The sequence below is a fragment of the Adiantum capillus-veneris genome, chromosome 7 (assembly GCF_014529385.1).
Source record: "Adiantum capillus-veneris isolate H3 chromosome 7, ASM1452938v2, whole genome shotgun sequence".
Taxonomy (NCBI): Eukaryota; Viridiplantae; Streptophyta; class Polypodiopsida; order Polypodiales; family Pteridaceae; genus Adiantum; species Adiantum capillus-veneris.
In genome coordinates, this window is record NC_140937.1 from 63,472,207 (window position 1) to 63,481,502 (window position 9,296).

Here is a 9,296-nt window from a genome sequence, read left to right on the forward strand (position 1 = left end):
GTACACATCATCAACTTGCCACCTAAAGGAGGTGTCTCCAAAGTGTAAGCAATCTAACTTGTGAATATTCCTTTCAATGAAGCTACTAATGTTATGTGCCTCATTTCTATTTGCTCTCAAGTTAATGCTTGCAAACTCCCTTATACATTCCTCATCAAAAATGGTAGAAAGCCATCCCCTTATGGTCCTCATGCCCCTATTGTAAGAAGCATGTTGTGTTTTGTAGAACTTTTCTAGAAATGCTTTACCTCTAAGAGGATATAAATGTGCCACCAATTTTGGATGAAAGATACGCTCATATGTCACTGGTATTGCCTCCGGATGAATCAAGCCAAGGTTTGGAAGGGGAGCATGCAACCTCCTCTCGATACGTGAAGCAAGGACGCTACTTTGGGATTGTGATTCATGCCTTCCTTCTCTCCACCATCCTAGCTCTTGAGGGTTTTGCATTTCTTGCAACCTACAAGGAAACATATAATTCAATTTAATCCAACCAACTCACGCATGCTCTCTCTCTCTTTCTCTCTCTCTCTCTCTCTCTCTCTCTCTCTCTCTCTCTCTCTCTCTCTCTCTCTCTCTCTCTCTCTCTCATACACAGACGTCATGCAAGAGCCCCATAAATGACTTTCCTTATCTATAGCTCGAAGATAGCTTTCCACACCTTTTTCATGCATTGATTAACAATAGTGGATACTCGATGGAAAATTAATCAATGACATTGTTCGAAGAAATATGCTATGAAAAGACCCCAAAATCTATCTATGGAAAGCTTAATGTAGTGAACTACTATATCAACTTTCAAAAGTTTGTTAACTTTCATATAAAGCCTCACCAATGCTTTAACCTAAGTTTATTGTAAATTAACCAATATCAACATATAACAGGTACCTTTGTGAAGCCATCAATCCGATTTAGTGTAGCTTGAACTGTTTTAACAGCCCTCAAGAGCCAGAACCACAACCCCAGTTATAATAAGGATGATCCAAAAGCGTGAGTTTTTGATGGCTGTGTGTGTGTGTGAGAGAGAGAGAGAGAGTGAGTGAGAGAGAGAGAGAGAGAGAGAGAGAGAGAGAGAGAGAGAGAGAGAGAGAGAGAGAGCGCTCTGGACAGGACGCAGGCTGAATATCTTCAATGGCTGAAAACCCGAATGCAAAATAATTTCGCCCAAAAATGCCCCCCCCCAACTTGGATCGCTCCTGTTTAATCACGTCGATTCCCTATTGTGTGTGTAAAGAGGGACATATCGAGTCTCGAGATGAGAGTGAGAGAGAGAGAGAGAGAGATCGAGTCTCGAGATGACAGAGAGAGAGAGAGAGAGAGCGAGCATGCGGCCTTTAGCATGGACCCTTCCAAACCCCACTGCAACAAACCATGCCGCGTTGAGCACGTTGGCCCATGCACAATTAATGTGTGACTTCTCAAGCCTTTTACTACATGGAGTGGGAAATTAGAATACCTTACGGCATCCGAAGATGGCTAGGCGTTGCGAGGACTAGATAAATCACCAGCAAATTTGCTCAAGCGTACAACTTGGGACCCAGCTGGCTCCAGCAGCAACCGCCTAGGGAGTGAAGACTGATCAGAGCAGAGCCTAGAGATTTTGCAATTCCCGCCTTGGTATTTCTGCACGTAGAAATATTGATGGAGCTGCTTGGCCATGCAGGTGCTCATGTGTTGATGCATGGAGCCTACGTCGCTGGGAAGGCGTGGCTGGACCCCGTAAGCGAAACGGTGTCAAAGTTTTATATTGTTTATAACCCGGTGGGGCCAAGGCAGTGTTCGGGAAAAATGTGTCTCAGTTTAATATCGTGCCACTTTTAATTTCAAAAATGCCGGTTGAGGGCAAGGGGAAAAGGAGAAATTCCGCCCCAAAATAGAGGAAAATAGTGTAAAAACCTAAAAAAGATGCGTAATTTTCTAAAATCTCCTCTTGGAAAATTCAAGGAAAGGAATTTTGTATGTTTGGAAAAATTATTTTTTCCGAACACTGGGCTAGGGATAAAAAAATACATTTCTCCTAATCGTTGAAAATAAGGGCAAACCTGAAATTTTGGCTGAAATACTATAGACCCCGGCTTTTTTCTGACACTGGATGGAGAGCAATTTTGGTGTTGCAAAAAATAATAATCCTTCTTATTAGGCCCGGGTACTAAACCAGTGCTTGAAAAAATCTTTTTTCGAGAACTTGAAAAACCTAAAAATGAGAAATTTAAAGCATAAATTGATTGGTTTTTACTCTAAATTTACCTAATTTTAGTAGGTTGTCTCACCTTTAAATTTAAAATTTAAAGGTAAATCTCAAATTTTGTAGGTGAGATTACACCAAACCTTAGTTATTTTTAGGATTGTTGATCTCGACCAAAAGCTTGCTTGTCTTCTCTAAAACTACTACACTTGGCATCTCAAAAATATAACCATGCGTCCCATTGTCATTGTATGGATGCAAAGTATTCTTTCTAGACGATAATTTCATAAAAAAACGAATTGAGTTTTGAAAACATCTCAAAAATATTTGGCACTTGCTAGGTTGTAGTAGGTGCACTGCTTCCTCACTTAGAAACCGATTAATGTGTTACCTAAGTATGTGTCCTTTCAAATGACCCACAACCACAAAAATGAGGATGTATCATAGTGCCTTGATTGTACAAACTTCTTTTTAGTTGAGGTTGTTAATTAGTGAGGTCATAAAAGAAAGACTCACTATATTGGAGTCCTTATCATTTTGTATGTCCTCCCCATATAGCTATTGATCTGTCTATTTTGTACGTCCTGTCCATGGCCTAGTTACTAACTATAATACTTACATGTAGGTCTTAGACATGTAGATCATAGATTATTAGATTGTTGTCTTGATAGATGGACTCAGCTACTGATATTGATATCTTTATATACGATACTGATATCAAACTAATAACCACATAAAATTATGTAAATAATAATCTAGTATGATTATATCCCCATCTCCTATCTATTGTTTATCCCCATTTTCCTGTGTATCTATTTTGTTATTGTTAGACCAAGATCCAAGAATAACTATCTTAAAAAGAAAGAGCTACACATTCACACTCTTAATTGTTAGATTTAGACGATGGATACTTACTACTTATACATTTATTGGATACTTGCAATTGATTTATGAGCTAAATCATTCTTTTACTTATAAGCTATATGTTTACAATATGGATGGCTTATAGTAATATAAATAAGCAGTGAATGGTATTGATACTTAATTACAAGATATTGACGTCAAAGAGCTAAGCTATCCACATGTGTTGTCACCATGGTGTGCTCTATATCTCCACATTTTATCATCACATGTAAATTAATATATATATCCACATGTAATCACCATGGTATAGGATATAAACAATGAGCTACTAATATTTATATGTTATAAGATGTTGATATCAAACGAATGACCACATAAAATAATGTAAATAACGACTTAGTATGATCACTATTTTTATTTTTCTATTTATATATTGTTTATTGTTTAATAGAGGGAAGTTAACTACTATCAATTGTTTTATGAGCTACATTTTTTTACCATGCTATATGTTCATAATATCGATGTCTTATAATTAATATACATAAGCAATCAATGGTATTGATATCATGCAAGATATTGAACTAGGTTATCCACAAGATAATGATATCAAACTAAGCTATTCACATGTTATCACCACAATTTGCTCTATATCTATACATGTAACCACCACATGTAAAATAGTATATCTATGCATAATCACCACGGTCTAGGATATAAATTATGAGCTACTAATATTTATATCTCATGAGATGTTGATATCAAAATAATCACCACATAAAATCACATAAATAACGAGCTAGTATGATACCTATCCCCATTTTTCTATCTAGCTACTTCCTCATTAATTAATGTAAATAATATCCTATATATCTTGTAATAGAATATGGCTAATAACATTGATTACTAGTGGACATTAGAGTGGCAGTAGTGAGCATTTCCTTAAGAGGATTCTTAATGAACATAAGGAGAGTACTTGATTGAAGGTAGCAAAATAAACATTGTACCTAGCTAGCTTGGCATGAACAATACTTGCAAAAGAGAGAAACAATACTTAGCATCCTAAGGTCCTAGGTCTAAGTTACCACTAGCCTTTGGAGGTCTTTAATGAGCTAACCCTAAGGTCTTTTAAGCTCCATTATCTGTTCATTGCTCTTTGGTAGATCATATCCTTTTTGGACCCTCAATGAGATGTAGCCTTGTCTCCCTTTGTTCTTGTGCCGAGATAGGTCTAAAAGCACATGTCTATATTCTAACTCTTATTACCATTCACTTTTCCACATTAAATGATCTATATATGGCTAGCTATTATTTATTGTTTAATAAAGGGTAGTTAATTTTACATTTTTGTACAATTCACTTATATGTTATTGATGCTTTATAATATAAACAAGCAATTAATGGTATTGATATCTTACATGATATTGATATCAAACTAAGCTATTCACATGTTATCACCACGATGTGCTCTATATCTCCACATGTAAACTAATCTATCCACATGTAATCACCACGGTCTATGATATAAATAATGAGCTACTAATATATATATCTTATAAGATGATGATGTCAAACTAATCACCACATAAAATGATGTAAATAATGAGGTAATTTGATAACTATCCTTTTTTTTCTATCTAATGTTTATTGTGTAATAAAGTGTAGTTAATTGGCAATTGATTTATGAGCTTCATTCCTTTACCAAGCTATATGTTTATAATATGGATGGCTTAAATAATATAAAAAATCAGTGAATGCAAGTATTTATACCTTACTAGATATTGATATAAACAGCTAAGCTATTTACATGTGTTATCACCATGATGTGCTCTATATCGCCAATTTTATCATCATATGTAAATTAATCTGTATATCCACCTGTAATCACCATGGTATATGATATAAACAATGAGCTACTAGTATTTATATCTTACAAACTAATGACCACATAAAATAATGTAAATAACGACTTAGTAATATGATCACTATCCCCATTTTTCTATTTATATATTGTTTATTGTTTAATAGAGGGAAGTTAATTAGTATCAATTGTTTTATGAGCTACATCTTTTTACCATGCTATATGTTCACAATATCGATGTTTTATAATTAATATAATTAAGCAATCGATGGTATTGATATCATGCAAGATATTGAACTAGGTTATCCACAAGATAATTATAATGATGTCAAACTAAGCTATTCACATGTTATCAGCACAATTTGCTCTATATCTCTAAATGTAACCACCACGTGTAAAATAATATATCCACGCATAATCACCATGGCCTAGGATATAAATTATGAGCTACTAATATTTATATCTTATGAGATGTTGATATCAAAATAATCACCACATAAAATCACGTAAATAACAAGATGTCAACTATACGGATACTGAGCTCGTTCAAGGTGGATGCACGACATATGATATAGTGATTGGAAGATGGAATCTTTTATTTAAAAGGAGACAATATGTAAATGTGAGCATGAAGTAGGCGGCGGATAGTGCGACTCCAGAAGTTGGATTGGTCAAGATTTTTCTAATATTCTTTACCCTTTATTGACAATGATCCATTTCTGAGTGCTTACCATGTAATTTGTCACAAATTATCTCGTGAAAAAGGCAAATATGTTTGAAAATAATGAAGAAATTTATCTCCTAAGCCTACATAACTAACTCAAATTCTAGTTCTAGCACCTTGTATTGATAGTAGACAGTCAATCGTCTTAAACAACGCTGCAGTTTTTTAATCTTTGGAGATATTTAATTTGTCACAACTAGGGGTATTTTGAGAAATTTCAAATATTTTAAGGGAATTTTGGGAATTTGTGACAAAACATTGGGGGTATTTTGGGAAATTTTGAGATTTGAGGGATATTTTGGGAATTTCCACAAATTAGAGGGGTATTTTGGTAGTTTTCAAAAGGCCATATTAATCTATGAGGCCAAGGTGTTACATCATTGTGAATCTGGTTTGGATAAAATTGAAGAAAGAAACTACCTAAAAGATGGGCGTGAGAGGGACATACCTATACCAAAAGTGGGTGTGCATCTTAGAGAAGTTGAGAACAGATACAAAATGGTGCATTAGAACAGATACAAAATGGCTCGCATCGGTTGCTGCAAGATTCCCAAAAGTTTATTTTGGAGCACTCGTTTGGGGAAAACCACTTGATCTCTCTCTCTCTCTCTCTCTCTCTCTCTCTCTCTCTCTCTCTCTCTCTCTCTCTCTCTCTCTCTCTCTCCCCACAATAAGGCGGGCCCATGCCAGAACATTATTGCCTGTAGTTTGGAACGTCCCTGGCAGCTGGCTGGCAGATAGTGGCCCAATCCAGTACTCACTAATGCCATTTTCCAGTTCCCCCTTCTCTGTTCTCTCTCTCTCTCTCTCTCTCTCTCTCTCTCTCTCACACACACACACACACACACACACACACACACACACACAGCATGTCGTTGAACAGCAGCAAGTCGAGGAGGTTGCTGGCCGCTGCATGACCTTTGTATTTTTTAGCATCAATATTCTAACAAAGATCTCTCTCTCTCTCTCTCTCTCTCTCTCTCTCTCTCTCTCTCTCTCTCTCTCTCTCTCTCTCTCTCTCTCTCTCTCTCTCTCTCTCTCTCTCTCTCTCGGCGTCGCAAACTGCAGCAGGACTCCTGGGCACCACAAACAACTGTGAAATTAGGGCAGCTGCCATAAGAATTTGATAACTGGCATGTACGTCAATTTAGCCAATTGCTATGTTCCCTGTGTGTATGGGTGTGCGCGTGCATGGGCTAAGCTCTCATGGTATGATGCTTGGGCCAGGTGACATCTCACTGTACTGTCAATTATGTGCAGTTGTACTAACGTCATGGCAGTTGATGTCACAGCCAATCTACGCGCGTGCACCTCATGACTGTGTTTGAGCCCTAATTCGGTGCAATACAATGCCAATTGTGTGTGTGTGTGTGTGTCCAGTGCCTGCCAGAACGAGCCATGCTTTGATGACATCCTAATTTCCGTCCTTAATCGGTTCCACCTTAGCCGAAGGAGTACTCAGTAGAAGTTAATTAGGCCAGCCTTCCCCTTGATAAGCATCTCAAATGAGACAGCTATTGAGCGTCTACACAAGAGTATAATCGGCTGCTCAGCGAGCCCGGATAAAGGCTAAGGGAGGACCCATAAAGGGAATATCCACGCGTGAGGAAACTAGTAAACGGCTGAGTTGCCATGCATATCTGTCATAGAATCGAGGGACAAGTACTCTAATAAGCTATCAAGGCATCGTCGCTCTTGATCAGGTACAATATATTGTAGCTGTGTAGACCTTCCAAAATAGAGCATCCAGTAGCTAAAATGTCGACCCGCATTGTTGTAGCCATTCATAATAATCAACAGTTAGAAGGTCTCAATGATTGTCTAATTAGAAAACATTATTGGTTTAATACTTGATATGATTGCTGCCATGTACTAGTGTGGAAATGTGTCTAGCTCTACAAACGGCATCAAGTCTTGAACTTGTAGGTAAGATGTGCTTGTAGGGAGGGTCTCCAAAAACATTTGGGAAACTCAGAAAAGGGAATCCCCAAATTCATTTTACCATGCTCTTGCTTTTGCCAAAAGTGTTCATAATGTATACATATTGCTGGTGATGGTGAGAAGGAAACTACAGTTACAATTACCCTTTCTAATTCGATTACATTTTGTCATGCTAATTTGAATCCATTTTGTGATTGTCTAGATGCTTTAGAAGACAAGGCACATTGGCACATTATCCACTAGCAGTTTCAAAGGGGCGTTCTCTTTCAATCATCCTTGTCACATTTCTCCAGGTATGTGATTATAAAGAAAACCTCCATCAATTATTTGATTATCTTTGATATCATAGTATATGTAAGATCAACCATAAAAGAAAAAATGAGCCATGATTATTTTGGAATTTATACATACTTTCTTTCAAAGATAGGGCGGGGGGGGGGGGGGGGGGGGGGAGAGAGAGAGAGAGAGAGAGAGAGAGAGAGAGAGAATAGACATTATTGCATAATCCACCTAAGATTATTTGAACCTTATTTCTTTTCGTATTGTCTTTTTGTTCTTTCAGTTCTGAATGGATGAATTACCTCTCCATATCCCAAAATGTTTGGAAGGGATTCTTTTGAGACCCATTCTAAAACCATGTTTGATCCCTGATTCCATAACAAAATTTCTTCCCGAGACCTTAGTTTCATCCAAAGCTTTTGAATCCCTTATTAGAAAGCACTTAGGAAGTCATGTTGTGACAGTCCTTGATAGGTACGGAACCAAAAAGAAATCTACCTACAATAAGGTTCTCAATAGGGAGGGTGATGCATGTAATGCAATACTAGATAGCCTAATCCCAAAAAAAAATTGTGTGGTCAAGGTTTTAGAGGGGTTTATGAAGTTTGAAGATGATATATATGTAGATTTTCTCAAGTCTATCCATAGGGGGGAAAATGACTCTAGATTTACATGCATTACAGTGACAAGGGATATTTTACTGCATCACATGTTGACCCCTATTGCACATTAGGATGGATGGGGTTAGTCACAGGGAAAAAAACGTGGTTTTTTTGGGATCCAAATGACCTTTCCAACATTTGGGATTGGAGAGAATGCATGGCAGAATCTCACAACCCATTGCCGGACCCTTCAATCAAGTTTGTAGCAGAAGCAGGGTCACTTGTGTTTATTCCACCAGGATGGCCACATGTTGTCCACACAAGCGAGAAATCAATGGGAGTATGTGGTTCATTGATGATGTACGAGAGTTTACACCATATTCCCATGCGTTGGGAATGGGGTCGCTCTCTTTATGTAGAGGATCAAATATGCCCATTTGATGATGTAAGAAACATTATAGAAAGGATGTTCCACTTTCCTAAAGTTGATTTGAGCACAAAAATAAATCTTATTAGCTCATTTTTTGATGAGTACATAATAATGCACATGAAAGATGTCAAGCCGACTGGTAAAAAGCGAGGACGTAAACGAGGCAACCAAAAAGTATTTTTTCCAAGGCCGCGTGTGAAGTTTGGGAAAACACCCCAAGGTGGTAAGCAATGTGAGGATCCTGAGAACGATCCTTCCAAAAGAAGTAGTTGTGGCAAGAAGTTGGCCTCCTTTAGCTATGGCTGGATAATTTTCCCAGTTTGTGCACCTTGTTACCAACGAAACCATAAAAATAGACATTTCCATGTCCCACTTCTTCCCTCCATTGATATGTAACCTCTATGTAGGAGATC